Raw genomic sequence first — 20,123 nt, 5'->3', positions numbered from 1 at the left:
CAATTTACAATACAAATGAAGCAGTGCCCACAAAGTAAACAAACTAATCTATTCGGGGAGTGAATATGGAATAGAAGCAATTAAAGAAATCCATAAAATTATATTAATAGGAAATTCTACTCATTTTTTCGCAGTATGAAACAGATATAACCAACCGTCACTATCGGATCACAAGGGCGTTAATAAACGTTAGGCACTGTTCCAAACTCTCGGCTGAAAAATTGCACGTTTACCGTAGAAATGCAAAAATTAACATACAAAAAACGTCATTTCTATGGACTCCCGTGATGGATCATAAACGGTAGGTTATTAATTTTACATTTTTAACATATTTCCATAGAAAATAATGGAACCTATTTCTCCAAATCGAACATTTGCAGCTTTCAAATTTATTGAAACAGTGCGCTGGAATCCTGTAGCAAATTTTTCCTTCACTCAAGTATGACTAAAATCTCACGGTATTTATCGTAAAATTCTTTACAAATATTCCGTTTCTCTCGACACAGACAGTTAACTCGCCCCCATTTGCCTTTATTTCTGCTTCAGGTAACTTGCAATGTTACTCGCGGGCGCTATACTTGTTTTGTTAAAAATAGAAAGTCGACTTTAGCGATGTTTACAAAGATGACCGCTCACCCAAACGCCAGAGCTTCACTTAGCGCCATCTTTTTTAATTCTTTCCGGTAGAGCACATGGTGCAATGATTCAGAAGAAGTTATGTGTGTTAAATGTGTCTATGAGATATCTTTTTCCTGTTTTGACTATGAGGAATTCAGAAGAGGGAAGAAGTATTCATAGTGGCAGGTGTGCATTTTAACAATTAATGTATTGATATGCTTTTATTAGTTGGTTATAATGAAGAGTTGATAATATAATTTTTGTCTTTCTATCCACTAGAACTTTAGGTTTGAGCAACTTTCCGTGACCAATAACGGCTTAATGTAACAGGTGAAGAATGCCAAGTTTTACTGCAATTTAGGTTGCTAGTGGAGATGTATTTCATTGGTTCTCGACGTCGGCTTTTGGAAACTGAATCCTACCCGAAATATGCTCAAGGTAATTGTTTCATTATTACGTCATTGAAATGGTAATTTATTTATGCCGTATATTTGTAGTAAATAAGCAGTTCGGATCATTTTAGCGTCTTATGATTCATACGAGCATGGGCCGCTCGCTGATTTTTCTTTTCGCGCATTTCATTTCAACGAATTTCGTGAAATAATGATTTCCCAGGCTAGCTGTTAATTTTGGTTGGAATCGTACCAGAGATAATGAAGCGACTGGGGAAGTTAAAGTTAACTGCAATAGCGTGCGGTTCATGAAAGATTGATTCTTCTAAAATGATTGGGTCGCCTGTTGCGTCTATGTCCACACGGCGGGAAAAATGAAGGCCCTGGTACCGACCAACGAGCAATTCGAATTCAGTTGTTATGATTTTAAAGCTACTTGGGATTTGAATCTATTACTATCGATCCGCAAGCTCTAGTTCATCATAAATGAAATATGTCCCTGTAATATTATGGAAATTTCTAATCTTAAAAAATAAACGTCGATTGACGCGTTATTTAGAAATTAAAATTTTCCTCATGCGTTAACGTTAATGGACGTTATGGTCAAACAATCTCACTTTTATATCGGTGAAGATATTGTATGGTAGCAATGGGTATCAAGGAAATGAACTACGGGTTATTTTACTTTCCGACTATTGTTAGTTACTGTATTTCCCGAGTGGACGAAAGCAATTACCCTAACATAGGGAAATCCAGGAGAGGTTGGCAGCTAATGACTTGGAGAGTCTTAACCAATCAATTCATTGAGCTGAAATAACGAGCACATTTGAATTGTTTTCAAATGTGGTAAGGTTGAATTTTATGGTAGTGAATGTATTCACAGACTTCTTCAGTACTTGGTCATGAATGTATTAAGAGGTCGTATAATTGTCAAAGCAATCTGAAAACCTAGAATTATGTTGAAACTTTACATCCGACGAAGAAGATAACTGCTGCTATTGTTTAGTTAAACTGTGTGTTGAGTTAGTGACATTTCTGGTGGATAATGTGTAAGCGTGGAAAGTTAACTTCTCAATTCAATTAATATTCATGTGGTGAGGGAGCGAGTAGTAAATGTTGTTAACTGGGTCTTTTTTTCTTGATCCCGAGTAATAATCAGCAATTCGATATGCTTTGGGGGCTAGTACGAACCGCACATCGCCGGCGGTATGACACCCTTCGAAAAGAGTCAAACCCTCCGGAGCGATCACGAAAGGTGACTCCGCCGGGCGGCATCACCCCACCGGAAGTGAGTGTCTCCGCTAAAGCTATTACCAACGAACGCCTTCCCTTGTGTCCCGGCACCCAATGCGTGAGTTAAGTGTGGGGTATTCCGCCGCCACCCTTCCAGAAGTGCCTAATCCCCTGCCCTGGACTCCCACCTTTGGCCCGCCTATTGGCATCGTCCCGGTGGCCGATGGATTATTGGCGACTGCCGCCATTCACCTAAGTGGACCATTTTGCACGTAACTTCATTTTGTTGCCTGATGATGATGTAATACATCGAAATCCGGTCGTAAATAAATTTTATCAAGTGGAAAAGTGCTACGATCTGTTATTCATTTTGTTCGACTTCCACCGCATCACGCCTGAAGCTACGCAATTTGTTATTACCAACGAGGTACGGACAAATTGAAACCACAAACGGGACGGATTACCACCCCGGCCAGATACCCTGGCCGGCCGGGGTGTCACCACGTCTAAATATATTTTCTGTATGGCAGCAGTTTGTTTACATTGGTAACCTTCACCTGGCGTATGAAAATCGTTGCATGAGGGCTTAGGAGTGCGACAAAAACTAATTTTTCATTAAAAATAACCACGGCGCTTGAGTACAAAACGGTGTAGTGAAATAAGCAATATTGGTTCTTCAGATAAGTATCTCATAAGAATTACGCTGAACTTGTCTATTTTATCAATGCAGTGTAATTATTAATTGAGCTTAGGGATGCCTGTGTTATTTTTGACATATATTCCATTTCAACACCGAGCTCCTAACTTTTTATTGTTAACACTTTGCGTTCATTCGCATTCGTAATTTGAGCAAAATCGGAGAAGAAACAATGGATGAAACAAAACGTTCATGATATCTTAGGATTTTTGCAATATATTACACTATGGGGTTCATTGAAATAAAATATCGAGCATTGAAGTTCATCAAGCATTGTTTTGATAAGCTTTGTTGCAGGTCACATAAAGTGTACTAATAGAGATATGATTAAAATAATGTAGTATTGGTAAATGTTATGTAGATTATTTTGTTTCAATGGCATTTGATATATTGATTTGGGACAAAGCTATGGAAAACAGGCTGATATAAAATAAAATGTTCATTCACACACAGCATGATGATGCTGGATGAGCTGAAGACTTAAATGATTATGGTTAAAGAGCATATATTGCTTGTAAAATCATCCCCCTTATATTAGCATTATGCAACATGACTTAATAGAAAATTACTATATCAACAAGTTCTAAATATTGAAGGTGAATTAAAGTAAATGTAAGCAAATACGGTATGGCTGTGATATTCCAAAATATTACACAAATTTTGTTGGTGATGGAATTACACTGTACCAATAGTACAAAATATATTTCAATGTATGTACCTCTGGTTCAGTAGGACTTCAAACATGACCAGTAGAGTTTGTGGGTGGAATGCATGATCTCTTTGTTAGGAGTTATTTGACTATGCCAGTTCTTTCACATTCTAGTGCAAATATTTTGTTTTTGCCATCCATAAATTTCATCCTAGGTCATGCTATTTTCTTTAATGCTTCTAATCTTTCCTAATTAGATTTACGTGCAATCTCAATGCCTTATCAGGTGTCCTTCCAGCCTGTCGCTTCTATTTCTGTCAACTTGTGCTTTTTCCTCAGGATTGTATAGGGCACCAATTTTACCCTCGCTCTGCAAACTTTCCATGTCCTTGCACTGCATCTTGCACCATGCTTGATTTGTTGCCAGTGTCAATTTAGTGTTGAACTCTTAGTGCTTTCTTTTGCCTAACTTTTGTGTTTTCATTTTCTTTCCTAATCTATCTTTGTAATCATCTCATCTCTTCTTCTCATCATCATTCTCATCTTGATCCATGGTTTCCTTGTCATTTTCCCTTTAACGGTTCCTGTAGTTCCTTTTTCGGCTTTCAATGTCCCTTTTTTTATTCATTCCTATTTTTTCCAACCGTACTCTGCTCTTGACTGTCCTCCATGATTTTCTCTGCAGCCTCCTAATGTCTTCCAAAATTATTGCCAATGATGCATGAATGTCAGTTTTTAAGTGCATTGTCCTTTATTTTTCCAGGAAAAGAAAGTGCATTGTGGTGGCTCATGCCTGGGGCGGCATAATTGCTTGGAAGTATGGTGATGCAATACCCTGAAATGATTGAGAGGGACATTATCATGAATGGACCTCGAGCCATTGCTTACAAGGATGCTGTGATGTAGAACAAAAAGCAGCTCTTTTTGTTTTGGTGAGTACCTCTCTCTTGTTTTGCCAGTGCAATTTCACTGTTTTGCAAATATACTCGTCATGGTCTTTCCCGTACTGTGTCTATATTAGATCTATTTCAGCAGTAGTCTTTCCTTTGATTTTTCTCTTTCCTCAGCTAGTCATGTTTTTCTCCCTCTACTCCACTTCTGTTTGACGCTGAGTGTGGATCAATGCTGTCTAACATTTTACTCTCTCCCCCTCTCCTGTGGGAGTCCACTGGACCACAATAGAAGTGGCGACTTCGGCAACCCTTTATCATGTCCAACATCCCTATCCTATTTTTGCCCCTTCCTCTGAGACAACCTTCAACATTCCCCTGCTGATAAATATGCCATTTATCCATATTTCTTGTCTTAAGGCTCCTCCCAACAATCTCCTCTCCTTGACCACCATATGTAGCGCTTCATGTTTTTCTTTCCATCCATTTCACCGCCTTCATCCTTCTCCACGTCCACATTTCGAAAGCCTCCAATCTACCGATATCATCCTGCTTCAGTGACCATGTCTCCATGCTGTACTTAACTACAATCCATATCAAAGTTTTGACGAGCCTTGTCTTTACATCCTTAACCAACGTCCCTATCATAAATTCCCTCCTTGTGAATGCCTATTTGCCTAAAACAATTCTCTTACTCTCCGTACAACTTTGTCCACTTTGGTCCAAAATACTGAGATATCTAAACTCTTCCACGTGCTCAAGTTTTTTCCCTCCTATTTAACGTTAAGCTTAGCCTTTCTTTTTCAAAAAAATCATACGAGGGTCATCCGGAAAGTAGTACCCGTTCGTGCCGCATGAAGTGCTGACGACGCGAGTAGCCGCTGGACGAGGTCAGATAGCTTCAGTGGCTTGTCTGCCTTCTCTGAGCCAAGTTGCATGACGCTAGCATTGCCTGTGTTGTTTCTGTGATTGTTTACAATGTTTAAAAAAATTGAGAACGCCGCCAGTTGTGAAGTGAGGGCAGTGATTAAATTCCTCAATGCAAGAAACGTTCGCCCATGTGATATTCATCGCCAATTAAAGGAGGTGTATGGAGACAATGTAATGGACGAGTCGTCTGTTCGGCGGTGGTGTCGCAACTTCAACATGGGGAGGGGGAACACACACGACGATGAGCGTTCGGGGAGACCGTCTGTCATTACAGACCAACTGGTGAGCTCAGTTGACGAATTCGTGAGGAACGATCGGCGCGTCACAATTGATGACATCTGTGAGCATTTTCCCAATGTTTCTCGAACAATTGTTCATGAAATTGTTAAACACCATCTGCATTATGCAAAAATTTGTGCAAGATGGGTCCCTCGCGTATCTCAATGAGCTGGCGGCGAAGGACTATGCAGCAGGAATACAGAAACTTGTCACACGTTATGACAAATGCCTTAATTTGCTTGGAGATTATGTTGAGAAGTAGTTTAAAGTATCCTCTTTCAAATAAAATTTTTTATGTTTGTTAATATTTACTTTTGTGTCTTTATTTCACGAACGGGTACTACTTTCCGGATGACCCTCGTATAACCTTTGTTTTATTAATATTGATTCTCATCCCAGGTCTTCGATACAAAATTTCCAATATTCTCACCAATGCTTGCATTCCATTGGTTGGAAAACAAGAGCTTGGTCATCAGTGAACCTGATTTTACGAGTTCTTTTCTGACCTCCATTCCTACCTCCAGTTCTTGCCATGCCTCTTAATCATTTTATCTAAAAATATGGTGAACAGCACTGGTGATAATGGGTGACCCTGCCTTATACCTTTTCCTAACACTGCTCATCTGGACCTTCAGTTCCCCACTTGCACCTGAGCAGTCTGAGGAAGTTACAGGTTGCGGATTAGCCTCGTGTTCCTATCTATTCCTATTTTTTGCAACATACTCCCAATGTTTTCCCAATCCACTATATCAAACGACTTTTCAAAATCTACAAAACAGGCAAATATGTCCTGATTATATTTTATATTCCTCTCAATTAGTGATCTCATTACTGCAATGGCGTCGCTTGTTTCTCTCTCCTTCCTAAACCCATACTGATCATCCCCTAAGTAATCATTTGCCGTAGTCTCTATCCTTTTGTTGATGATCCTGAGAACAACTTAAGCTGAATGGGAAATATGGGATGTAGCATTCACCTTTTTCAGAATAGGAACTAACACTCAAATCTCACAAAAGTCTTCCGGCCTGATTCCTTCTTCATAGATACTACAAATCAGTCCATATAGAATCTTCATCCCACATTTTCCTAAACCTTTTAGTAGTTCCCCACCCCCATATTTGAATTCATCACTCGTAATACCCTTTGTCTCATTGTCGAGTATGCCTGGACCTAAGCTATCTTTCTCCACCTCTTGTTCTCTTTCTATGTCTAACCTTGTTTGCCTAAGTAGTTCACCATAATTTCTTCTATATATTCCGTCCTAACTTAGATCCTTTCTTTTCTTTCCCGACTTACCTCTCACTGTTAACAGATCTTCTCTTCTGACTTCCTAATAGTGCTGCTTAACGACAACCTGCTACATTGCTGTATAGCACACCATTTTCAACTTTCCTCTGCAAACTGACCATATCCTCACTCTTGGTTTTTCACCACCCTTCTCTTACTTTATTTGTTACCCATCTCAATTTATTATTTAACTTTTAACTTCTGCCTATTTGTGTGTTTACAATAGTTGATTTCCTCCTCTCGTCTATCTTTCCAACCATCTCATTCCATCCATGAGGGGATCGGGATTGGTGCGGTGGCTATCGTACTGGCTTCCTACCCTGAGGGCTCAGGTTCAAATCTCGGTGGTGTTGAATATTTGTCAGAGGTATCTCGAACTTGAGGTGCTTTGTGGAGGGCACTTTGAATGAGTACGCTGGCCGTTGGATGGGATGTTAGGCTGCGGACCCCTTGGCGCCCTCTCGCAAAGAGTAGGCTAATGCCGGCGCTGGGTTTCTCTCCGCCCTTCATCCTTTCCTGTCCATCGCCTGTGGTGCAAATGACCTCAGCAGTCAGTCTCCTCCGCTAAATACTACTACTGCCCATCCATGATCCTTGGTTTTCTTGTCCTTTTCCTACTAACAATTCAGATGGTTTCATTTGTGGCTTTCAATATTTCTTTTTTGATATGCAGGGTGCGGCAACATAACTTGTTTTTCTCAAAATCAAAACCACACCAAAGAAGGAACTCGTGTTGCTTCAGCCTGCATTCCCATTTATCCTTGATAGTACTCTGCTCATTCCCCCATTCACAATTTTCTCTACAGCGTGCTTATACTCTTTCCTTGTCAATCTACTAAATGAAGTTTTCTCGGGTTTACTTTCTCTATTAACTTTTTTCCCTATGATTTCTTGATTGCATATATACCTGAACAATGACGAAGTTTGTCAGTTCTGTTTTTATTTCTACTAGTATTATTATATCTGATGCTTGTTCAATGTTGACTACACTTCTTGATACCTTTTCATTTAATGTTATGGCAACCCATTGCAATGGGGTACACCCCCAGGTGTCACCTCAGTAAGAAAACCTACATTGACTGATTGAACATGACTGCGAGTAGTTGTGTTCTAATCATATTTAAATGCGGTTGTCGATGAATTTCTCTACTGCCTTTTGAGTCAGAGCTTGCTGCTTCACCATGACTCTCAAGTCTTTGATTCCGGTCATGTACGGCTTCATTAAAATACTTCTTCTGCCAGTGGAAATCCTAGTATCTTCTTAATGAGGTCAGCAAAATTCATATTGGTCTCCTGACAAATGATATTCTTGTTCATAGTGTAGCATTGCAATTGCTTTTCATTTATTCATTTGAGAAGAAACCTTTGAAAGTCGTTGGTATATGTAACCATTACATATGTATTTTTGTCACTCTCGTTGTAGCATCTATCTCCTTAATCTTGTCTTTGTTTTTGGATGCAAATTGATGACGTTGACCTATTGCGTGTGAGCAATATGGACCACATGCTTTCATCATTCTTGCTTTTCCATGACTTGACTTCATCTTTCTACTGATACTTTTATTTTCTTGTATCTTCTTCTTGCAGATTTTTCTTAAGGACATTTTTAAAACAGTAAAAATTATCGTTAGCTTAAAAATAAAGTTAAATTTGTAATTTAACTTAATTGTTAACTTAAAAATTCAGTTAAATAACAAATTATTATTAAAATTAAATCACAAATGTGTCTAAACACAAGTTTGGAAAAATGAATGATGACTAGTAACCCTAGTATCACTGGTGGAGCTGGTGCCCTATGATGCTAGTGGAGCTGGTGCTAAATACAAAGTAGCAGACATGCAATCATTCTGGAAGCTACCCTCCTCGTCTCTCACTATGTGAAAACTTGCTTGTCAAGAGGGTTCATTTCAGTCAAAATTGTTTTGCTCTTAATGCAAATAACTCACTCTGCAAGGTCATTGTTGAGTGAGGTTCCAATGTATTTAAGAAAGCAGAATAAATGCTGCACTGCACAGTATGTATTTTCCTTTCTTGGGTTTGGTTGTCTCTGTGGAGAAATATAAAAATTAAATTTTTGTCCAATTGATAAAAGGATGGATGTACAACTTACACAATGTCAATGGTTATTTGATATTTTATTACAGATTTCAAACATGGCTATTAGTTGGTCTGAAGCATTTTGAAAGAATAATGAATGTGGAAGTTAAGAAGAGCATGGTGAGAGGGAGACTGAAAGAAATTCAGGTGGCAGTGATCAGAAGAGAGAGAGTTCGGAGAGTTTGGAGTTGCAGCCGAAAGCCTTAGCCTACCCCTCAAAAAGCTGTCGATGTAAGCCATTGGAGAGATGACTAAAGGTAAATAGAAATGTACCATATATTGTCTATGTGGTGCCTCATTTATTTGTTAGAACCATGATTTGATTAGTCAATATTTCTTCGTGAGCCCTTTAACATCCATATTAGAGCGTTAGTTCTATTTCATAACCAATCAAATCAACCCATACTAAAAAGAAAGCCTTTTACTTTTCCACAGATTTTATTTTTGGTACAATGCGTTTCACTGACTTGTGGCATCATCAGGTATGGTACCTGATGATGCTGCAAGCCGGTGAAATGCATTGCACCATATAATAAAATCTGTGGAAAAGTAAAAGTCTTTCTTTTTAGTATGGATATTAAATACTTGCATGAAGTGAAGCCTGAAACAATAGAATACAATCAATCAACATTCTGTAAAGGTTCATTGAATGAGAATTTGTTATTTTGTGGGTCGTTCAATAAGTCTTTCAAAAAAATAGAGAAGCAAAATAATAATAAAATAACAATGGTGAATGAATTACCATATCAAATAGCCCCAAATAGAATTTTTGAGGAAGAGTTTCACTTTAAAGAGGCCTCATGAGCTCACTTGAATTTTTCACTCCACATTTAGGGATGGACTTCGAGCAGTGACAGAATATAAATTATATTTAATGTGCCAAAAGATAATTGGGACTCCACATGCCAGAAACTATTGGCCTAATAGGAATCCCTTTTTTAGAATGGGAAGGGCATGCTATATGGTTCACCTCGGTGAGCCTCTGCTTTTCCCTAGTGTTGAATCTGGTTGTGCATCCTACTATGACTTCCCTATGGTGGTCCCATCTGTGGTCCCTGGACAATTTCACTAATTTGTTTCAACTGATAGAATTCCTTACATTTTTGAATGTATAATTTGATCAAAATGACTTCAGCTTTTTTTAAGAACAAAGTGTTAGGTCGAAAGTGACTTCTTGATGGCTGAAACTTTCTTCTGTCCCAGATTCCAATCATTTCTTGGTTTTCACGGTATTGTTATTCTTGCACTGGTTTCATTCAAGGAAGATGTATTTTGCTGAACCTGAATGATCTTTTCTGAGAGCAAAGTCACAGTCTACTGCTAGGTTTTAAAAATATTTAATGGAATTGGAAGGAGTAGGTGCATCTTTCAGACCTTCTTCCAGCGTTTACAATTGACTTGTGTTCAAAAGTGTGATTCCAGAGATTTTCAAATATGCAGGCAAAGGGGTAAAGTCCACTGTTCACGTTTATATCTTTTGGTTTTTAGTTGTCACTTTTTCAGGTGCTTCAATTTACTCATCATTATGCATTCCTATTTTAATGCAATTTCGCTTTCTCTTGGATGGATAGAATGATCCAATAACAAAAGCCATTAGACAAAGGCCAATGAAGCAGTGTAGTTAACTCCATTTATAGTGTATTTCTACCCCATCCCCAGGCCCTTGTGTGGTTGTCAAGGCAAACCTTTGGGCTGAAAAATTAAATTGGATCTTATGTTCACATATCTTGGCATGTCCAAGGGGGAGACCCTTGCTAATGAAATGGATGTTATGTTTGGCATTCTGTCATTTCACAGTCGATTTGTGTTAAATGCTTGCCTTAACAGCTTTGCTGGCACTATCAATGTACTTAATGGTGGATGGCATTACTTCGTGGAACTCCTGCATGATTGGTAGGAAAGAAAGACACGCTGCTATTCCACACAGATACAAATTGGTATCATTATCAAATCTCTCATGGGCTGACATATTTTATTTGGAGGGGGTGGTGGGGAATATCTTGGTGTTACATGACCTTGAAGGGAAAAACTAGGATGCAGTGGGCAGGATCTCTCGACAATTTGGTCACTCCTTCTCTGTGTGTGCATTTCCTGAATATTATGCCATACTTTGTTGCCAAATCTTTGTTCTCTTCATAGGCTTGCTATTGCTCCTTGGTATTTTTTCTTTATGTTTGTAATATTTGCATTCAGTGTACTCAGTCTACTTTCTCATCTCTGTATTTCTCTCTCCTTTCATTACCTTTCTCGTTTAATCTATTACCTTTCCTCTAATTTGTCGACCAGTCATCTTGACCACCATTCTGTGTTTTACCCTTCCGCTATGAGGTTTTACTTTCAAGGGCTTATTCAAGATCTAGCAAATATCTAAGCAAATTGGTGACAGCAGGTGTGTGTCAGTCTCAAATCAACCATGATTGTGCAAGTGGCATGATTGTAATACTTAAATGATCGCTGTTTAACAGAGAAAAGTTGAAACTGTAATAATCAATGGTAGTGGTTCACTGGAACAGAAATTTATATGTTTGCACTAACATATATGGTTTACAACATTGCTCCATCTTTGTGTGATCTGAGTGAGAGGTTGTTTGTGCTTGGTAAATCTATGATCTTATTTTGTGAATAATGTAGGCGTAGATACAAAATATCCTTGCCTTAAATGTTGGGTTAATGGAGGTAAGAGACTTAGGAATGTTAGTGCTGTGGTAGATCAGAGGGTGCAGTGTGGCTGGGACCTCCCAATCGCCCATCTGAAGTGGTATGCTGGCTTGTCTGTGAAAGCTAAAAGGCCCATATTTCCTGAGATACATTGTTCTTGGTTTCTTCTTATCTGCTTCTGGAAGAGTAGCATTGGGTTCTGTCAAATAAGTTCATAATACTATTTATTACATGGTCAGCATTTTTTACTTGCTCTAGCTGGAATATGTAAAAATTGTGGGCCATGTGTTTTAATGATTTATATATCCATGAGTTTTGTACTATTTGTGAAATAATGTAATAATAAATAATGGAGTACATGTAGTAGCAGTTATAGGGGAGGCGATGAACAGCTAAGGTTATTTGCGACATTAGAGATGGATGAGAAAGGAGGAAGGGTGGCAAGAAATCTATCTGCATTAGGCTACTCATAATGAAAGGATCCACCGTGAGACGTCCAGTCTGATGGATGGCGTACTCTAAGTGCTCTCCCCAAAGCACCTCGAGTTGGGATTCTGAAGCTGATTTGACATACCTTCTGGTGGAAGCCAGTGCCTAGCCACTTCACCATCCCCATCCCCCGTAATTAAATGTTCTCCCTTTACGTACACGAGATGTAAGAACATGGCCTTGGGTTGAATTTTACCTCTGATGGTAATATTCGCTTAATATCTACTTCTTCTGATATTTCTAAACAGCGATTTGATTTGGGAACTGCATGTCATTTATTAGGTAATCTATGGGTTTAGGTAGATTTAGGATGGACACAGCTACCAAGTAAACATTTTGTTTCCCCCTAGCAAACAACCCAACATTCAACTCTGGAAAGGGCCATTCTTCATCTCTGTATACTTCCTTTCTCCCTTCATCCCATCCAAAATTCCATTCCTATTCCTGTTCTTTGTATGCCCAACATTCTCTCTTGTATAGCAGTCTTCAACATCCCACTGCCGATCAATATGCCCTTCATCTATTTTTCCTGTCTTCTTCTGATTTCTCCTAACAATCCCCTCTTCGCCCACCATACCTAGCACGTCCTCTCTAGTTTTCCTTTCTATCCACTTCATCTTATCCATCCTCCCATGTTTCAAAATCATCCAATGTACATTTATCATCCTGCCTCAGGCACCATGCCACCATGCTGTACCTAACTACAATCCATATCAAAGTTTTGACGAGCCGTTTCATAACATACTTTTTGAAACTTTCTGTGATTACATTTTTAGATTTCCTTTTCTCATCTTTCTTTCTTATCATCTCATCTATGAACCATGGTATCCTTCTCCTTTCCCTATTAACAGTTCGTATAGGTTCATTTGCAGCTTTCATTATCCCATCTTTCTTCGATAGTACTGTGCTCTTTTCACTTCTGCATGATTTTCTCTAAAGCCTGCTAATACTCCTTGCTTGCCTTATGTGAAGGTTGCTATTTATATTTTCAGCTTACTAATGAGAAGACAGTAATTTAATGTTGAAAATGGCTTTATTTTTTTTCAATGTATTCTCTATGATATTCAATACGCTTTTGCAAGTGCTTGAACCAATTTTAGGAGCACTTTTTCCATTCCGTTTGAGGTATTTCCAATACGTGGTTTCTGAATGTTTCAATGGCTTCTTCAGGTGCAGAAAAATGTTACCCATGCAATTTTCTCATGATAAAAGGGAATTAAAAGAAGTCATTTGGTGTTAAAGCACGGCTGTATGGAGGATGACCTATCTATTCAATGTTTCGGCCAGTCTAATGGGTAGTTAATTCAGGTGATCTGTAAGAGCATGCATTGTCTTGATCATTCTTTTTTGCCGCTTCTTTTTCCGTATTTCACCAAGCCCTTCTGGCAAACAAAAGTTTGTGTACCGTTCAGAATTCACGGGCTTAACTTGCTCTAATGGTGGTATGGTTGCCATATTTCCAGTTATTCCGAAGCAACAGGCCATCATTTCTTTGATTTGCTTTGTGCACGAAGCACTTTCGTCAGATTTGGCCCTACAGTGGATGGCTGTTTTTTTTTCAGGCTCATATGCATAGATCCAAGATTCGTCACCTGTGTAGATGTTATACATAGCTATTGATGCACCATGGTTGTATTTCTTGAGCATTTCTTTGCACCAATTGACAAGAGCATCTTTTTCAGCTTATGTCAAATTATATGGAATCCAATGCGAACTAATTTTTTTTACAGCTAAATGACCATGCAATATCTTATTGATGCTTGTCATACTAATCCCCAAGAATGCCTCGCTCTAAATAAGTCAGATGACGATATTCCCTCACTAGTTCTGGCACAACTACTGATTTTGGACAGCCTTCAAGACTTTCATTGCTGAGCAAACAGTGGTCATAATGGAAAGCGTTTCACAGTGGCAAAGGATGGGCTTCATCGCCAAAATTGAAGTAATTTGATTGTTGCACTCCTGTCTTGATAATGCACGTCAAAAGTCATTGAAAATCATCGCACGAGCGTGTTCACAAGTTAGCTCCATTTTTTCGCTGGATTAAAATTTGATTTACCGTAAACAACACCAGTTCTGATCAAGGGGCAAAATGTTCCGAAGTAAGTTAGCGTTATGATCTTTAAAATTTCAGATGGTGCCTAAAGCGCTTAGTGTGGTCAGGGCTCAAAATATAAATAGCAACCCTCTTTATTTTTGAATCGGACACTACTCTTCATGATAACTAAATTGTGATCAGTCTGTCTGCTTCTGGCAAGCGCTACGAATTGATCAAACTGTTCCTAAATCTATGCCTAACCACCATATGGTCTAACTGATACCTGGCATTTTCCATGTCTACCTATGCCTATTGTGGTGTCTTAACATAGCATTTATTTAAGAATTTAATTGTTGCAATTTTGCAATTGTCCTGGCAGAAACTGTCTGTCTGGTCAATGGTCACTTTAACAATGCATATGCATATGTACACAAGAAGAACAGACATGACACAAAATGCTCTTATATGCAGTGATATGATGCAATGTTTATTGCGTTTTAATTTTAAAACTGTCGTTTTTCCCTTGAAGTTTAGTGTTTCTATTTCTTTCCATTAATCTTCCCACACTTGGTCATTTTTAACAATTGTGTACATCGCGCCTAACCTACTCCATTTTCTTCTATTTTTCAAACTCTCCCATTTCAGTGTATTCAACATTTCCATGGCACTCTTTGTTCTTTTGTGCCTTCCAAGTACATATCTTGTTGCCTTTCTTTGAACTTTTTCTATTTTTTAATTACGTCTCAAACTCATATGGATCCCGTACTATGGAGAAGTATTCTTGTATGGGGTTAACCGGTACCTTAAATGCTTTTTCTTTTGTGGCAACGCTGCTTTCTTTTAAAATTCTCATTACCCAATGAAGTACTTAAATTGTCTTCCGTGCCACTTTATCTATTTGGACTTCCCAGCCAATGTTCCTAGTTAAGTAAATTTCTAAATGTTTGCAATGACTGCTAGATGAGATTCTTTTTCCATAGAGGGCCTAAATATCCTTTTGTGCATTCATTCTATTGGAAAAATTTATATGCATATTCTGTCTATCATTGATGCCCATATTATTATTTGTAACCCAGTCACCAAGGCGATCGATGCCATTTGGGAGTATTACGCAGTCATTTACATGCTTTACCAGTCTGCATGTAATGCTATCATTAGCAAAGTCTTATTTGGGAATGTAAATTATTTGGTAGATTGCTAACATAAATTAGGAAGAGTAATCTTCCTGGAATGCTGCCTTGTGGAATTCCTGTTATATTTTTCGACTCTCTTGAAAGTATAGCCCCTATTTTTTTTCCATTTCTTTACCCTGAAATCCAATGGTAACCAATCCATCTTTATCTGTAATTTTCGTGAGGCACTCCGTTGAAAGCTGCCGAAAAATCAATGATTACTGCATCAACATCCTTTCCTTCATCTATTGCGTCGCCGATTAAGTGGCTAAATCACAAAAGCTGCATTTCGTGCGAGTATCTTGTTCTAAACCCATGTTGGTGTTTGAATAGCCATGTATCCTCTCTCTACCACTCCCAAATTTAGTCGGAATCTTTTTTTCATTACTTTGCAGACGACTGACGTTATGCTTACTAATCTATAATTTTTGGGTATTGTTTTATTCTTTTCTTGAAAATTGGTTTCATGTTTGCTTTTTTCCAATCATTGGGGAAGGCATAATTGTTTAAAGTTATTTTGAATGAATGACTGTGGTACAATCCTACTGCACTATAACCTAATTTTAGAATGTTAATTGATTTATTATTCGGTTCTCCTGACTTATTTTTCCTCATCTTCCTTATTTTTTTCACAAAATGAGTCCTCCATGATAATACTGTTTGTCGATGGAAGTGAGCTGTTTGATATATGATGGAAAAATATTTGAACAGCAAACTTCTCTCAGAAAGTGAATATGGTTTAGATGTGGGTGCCTTATATCTAAGGAAAACTAATGGCAAAATAGAAAAGGACTTAGAAAAGGGAATTATAATCAAATAGACTAGACTAGAAATATGGCTAGATTGGAGGGATGGCTGATTTTCTACTACTTGGGTGGAAGTGGTGGAAGGAGGGACAAGTTGGTGGCTATAAGAAGGGGGATATGGTTGTGGGGGTATCTAATATTGCATGCAAAAAATGCATGGCGAGTACTCTGCCTTTTCAAAAGATATTTTCTTCGTACATCATAATTAACTCTCAACCGTGGGTAGTTGAATAATTCCTTAGGAAAAAAAAAATGAATTGGTTTTTTTTTAATTTTCAACTTAATCTCCTTTAAGGTCGATACATTTTCCCGAGCATTTTTCCCACTTGGATTGAATTGGTCATAAAAGTTTGATTTTGAATTTCCTCAAGGCATTTAAGTTGTGGATGACCTGAAGGTCGACGTGAAAAATATTCTCCCCAGCCGTTTCTTTGAGGTTGGTAGTAAAATATTCATGGGAGGCCAAATATGGTGAATGTTGTACTAACTCTAACTTAAATTCCATGATGTTTGCCATGAAAAATGTACAGGTGTGCACCTGTGCATTGTCTTGATGAAATAATTTTTTCTGTGCCAAATGATGAGTTTTCTGTTGATTACATGTCTCAACTGTTGATAATGACGTATAATATTATCCATTTTATGTTTTATCCTCTTGACAAGAAATGAATGTAGATGATTTAGTTTCTCCCAACAAACCATGGCCTCCTTGTCAGCTGATTTCACCATCTTACCTTCCTGGGAGCCAGTTTGCCTATAGTAACCCACTGTTTTGACCTTACCTTAGTCCATGGTGCATGTGTTTCATCTTAAGTTGTGAAGTCTATGCAGAAAACTTCAGGATTGCTGCAGGAAAACACCAAGCCTAGCTTCTGCATTGACCAAATGATTTCATCTCCACTTCAAGGATATTCACCCAGCACACTTTTATCTCCCCCATTTTTTTCGGCAAAGTTTAAGGCACTCATTGTTATAGGACTGTGGTGTTGAAGATTTCTATGCGAGTCATCTTTTGTCATTTTGTAGGCAGTCACTTCCATTGGACATCTAAAATGATGTCAATTATTTATGGCACTATGGTCAGATTTAAACACATCAATTTTAACCGGTACAGAAACAAGTACCGATGTGCCATGAACTTCATTCAAGTATGATTGTTTTGGTGTCAAGCCGGTAAAACATAAGTTAAAACACCACATGAATGTAATTTTTCATTTTTGTAAAACAAGCAATTGCTTTTTGCTTTAATCTATTGAAAATACTTACTAAAAGCTAATCTTTTCCTATTCTACGAGTATCATCTGTTGAATTTTCTTATGTAGTATTGTACGACCCACGCATAAATAACTGCTTGTTATGTGGAGTGATGATCAGAGGTATTTTACGAACGTATGTACCAGTTTTGTTATAATTTGTGCCTACCCTAAAGGGTGGGGAACCCCGAAAAGCACAATTGTTGTGCCTTGTATGCGGATGGTTTGGCAAAATTACAGCTAAGGTTTGAGGATAATCCAGTATTTTATGGATATTGCATGTTGAAGATTTGTTTCATGTTTTTATTTTAATGAAGCCATTGTGTCAGATATTTGATGTTACATTTTTACTGGTGAAGTGATATGTCATGGTTAATTCATGTCAGTTTCAACTTAATGCCTTGAATTTTTATTTCAGATTGGAAAGAACATTGGATGTACCAGTCTGTAAAGGTGTTTGTTATTCTGACTTATGTGCATTATTGCAAGAAGGGGGAGAAAAGAAGAATATGTTTGATTATGTTATGAATCAATGCTTCATCTTCAGTGATCATTTTGAGTAGTATGTACTTGGTGATAATATTTGGATTGGTATTTCCAATACAAGTATCTGCCCCATTCACAGCTAATGATTCTTATTGTTGGCATTTGCTGCCTGAAATAAAGTTGATTGTAAATATACAGGAAAAATACATGTAAGATTTTAATGGATTAAATTATACACATTTGAAGTACTTTTTCATATTTGATCTTGTTCTGTATATGCCATTTGTGGTTCCTGTTGTAAATGCAAAATAAAATTACCTTTTAATGATAGACATGCAATAAAGATTTTACCACTGCGTGGTTTATTTGGTTTGTTTTGAACCATTTTGTCGATTAAAGATTTTTCCAAGAAAAATTTGCCAAGAAAATTTAAGCAGGTTGGTTTTAGGGAATGCAATATATTAAGGAATCCTAACCTTGAATGTATTATTCAAGATATTTTATACCCATTATTTGATACCTATGGGGAGGGGTTTGAGAATACTCCCACAGCACCCCTGCTTGTCATAGAAGGCGACTAATGGGGCTGGAAGAAAGCCCTGATAATAAACTCTGATCTGTCCAAATTCCGATTAAGGCCTCTTGATGTTCTCTTCAGGTTATCCATCTGCACTAGTGGATGCAAGAAAAATCAACCCTCAATAGTTAAACTCTAAGGGTTTATTAAAATTGCAGATTTACAGGGAGCAATCGGAGATACTACTGATGGTGATTGTAAGCCATCAGTAGTACATAATTAGGAAGACTGGTTCTCACGTTCTCCATCCACATTTTTGTCATCCTGATGATGCCACATTTGGTCATACCTTCCTGAAATGGAACACCTGCCTTCTACCATGTGGGCTGTGTTATGGCTGCTGGACTTGTCCTTGTGCTGCCTCAACCCCTACATGGAGCAATTTCTGCAGCATCCCTGTCAATCATAGAATGTAACTACTGAAGTGAAAAAACCTGTTCTCAAACTTTGTTACTGTTGATTATTTTTGTGGATGTATTCTTCAGTTTAGGTCCAATCCAAGGTTCTGTGGACTGGTCCATTGCCATGGCAAATCCAATGTTAAGATTATCATTTTACCGTGATAAGTAATGCAAGGATCAATTTTGAAATCCAATGTTAAGATTACCATTTTACCGTGATAAGTAATGCAAGGATCAATTTTGGTTTTTCTGTGATCTTTTAAGCTTACATGTTGGATTGAAATAGTATCCATTGGATATGCCCAACTGGTGGTTACCCCCTGCTCTTGGAATAATGTGATCTCAAAGCCCAGGCTATTACCTTGTGGTTGTAGCTCTTGCAGCAAAGAAAAGTAAATTCACCAAAATGCTGAAATATATATGAGGTAGTGAATCAACCTTTTTTATTGGTTCCTTTGTTGAACAAGTTCTGCTGGTGTAATGCACCTGAGGATCAATAGGATCTCTGGGGATAGGTGGAAAATGGAGTCAGTTGTTTGAATTGCATAAAAATTCTGAATCTGGGTACCACAGATATTGCCTTGCATCTTTTCATGATGCCATAAGGGAATGAGCCTGGCCTACCCTGACTTTCTTATGCTCACTAGAGTTGAGCCTATCTAAGAAGGCCATGTACCAGTTATTTTTATTTGACCAGCATATGTAATATATGATGGATTCCCTTTGGCAATAACAGGTGATGGTATTGCTATGTGCCCCTGGGGTTACTGCCTTCTTGCTAGCATGCAAAGAGGGCATTTCCTGAGCTTGGGTGTTAACATCCATAGCAGTGAGGGGTATTTGCAAGTTGAAGTAGTTTCAGGGTAATAACCATCTAGACCCATATATTTGGCCACTGCCACCAAGAGTCTGTGGAAGATTGTTGATTTGGTGCATTCGTTAATGCTGGCATTGCACCACAATGGAAAGCCATTGAAGCTGGTATATTATTTTCTTTCTTTGGCTGTCCAGTTCTGAGAGGCTAGGGAGCTATTCCCGTTTTGTCTTTGTATAGCTGGATACAGAAAGACCAATGGTTAGTCATGTTTGAAAATGCGTTTTCCCATTATGTTGTATTCCTTAAAATTTCCAATGGTGTACTTCTTTGGAGTTCTTAAAAGTCGCTAGAAAG

General features: G+C 38.1%; 1 long non-coding RNA gene across 1 annotated transcript; it reads left to right on the top strand.

The window, feature by feature from the left end:
* Nucleotides 1–667: 667 nt before the first annotated feature.
* Nucleotides 668–18,297, top strand: LOC139695639 (uncharacterized). Its single transcript, XR_011702333.1, has 5 exons — nucleotides 668–804; nucleotides 898–1,056; nucleotides 4,353–4,521; nucleotides 9,120–9,329; nucleotides 17,907–18,297. It is a non-coding gene; the product is annotated as an uncharacterized lncRNA (long non-coding RNA).
* Nucleotides 18,298–20,123: the final 1,826 nt, after the last annotated feature.

The sequence above is a fragment of the Hetaerina americana genome, unplaced genomic scaffold, assembly GCF_022747635.1.
Source record: "Hetaerina americana unplaced genomic scaffold, ioHetAmer1.1.p SCAF_61, whole genome shotgun sequence".
In the NCBI taxonomy this organism is placed as follows: domain Eukaryota; kingdom Metazoa; phylum Arthropoda; class Insecta; order Odonata; family Calopterygidae; genus Hetaerina; species Hetaerina americana.
Note: the sequence above shows the minus strand (reverse complement) of the source record. Positions and strands in the feature narration are given on the sequence as shown.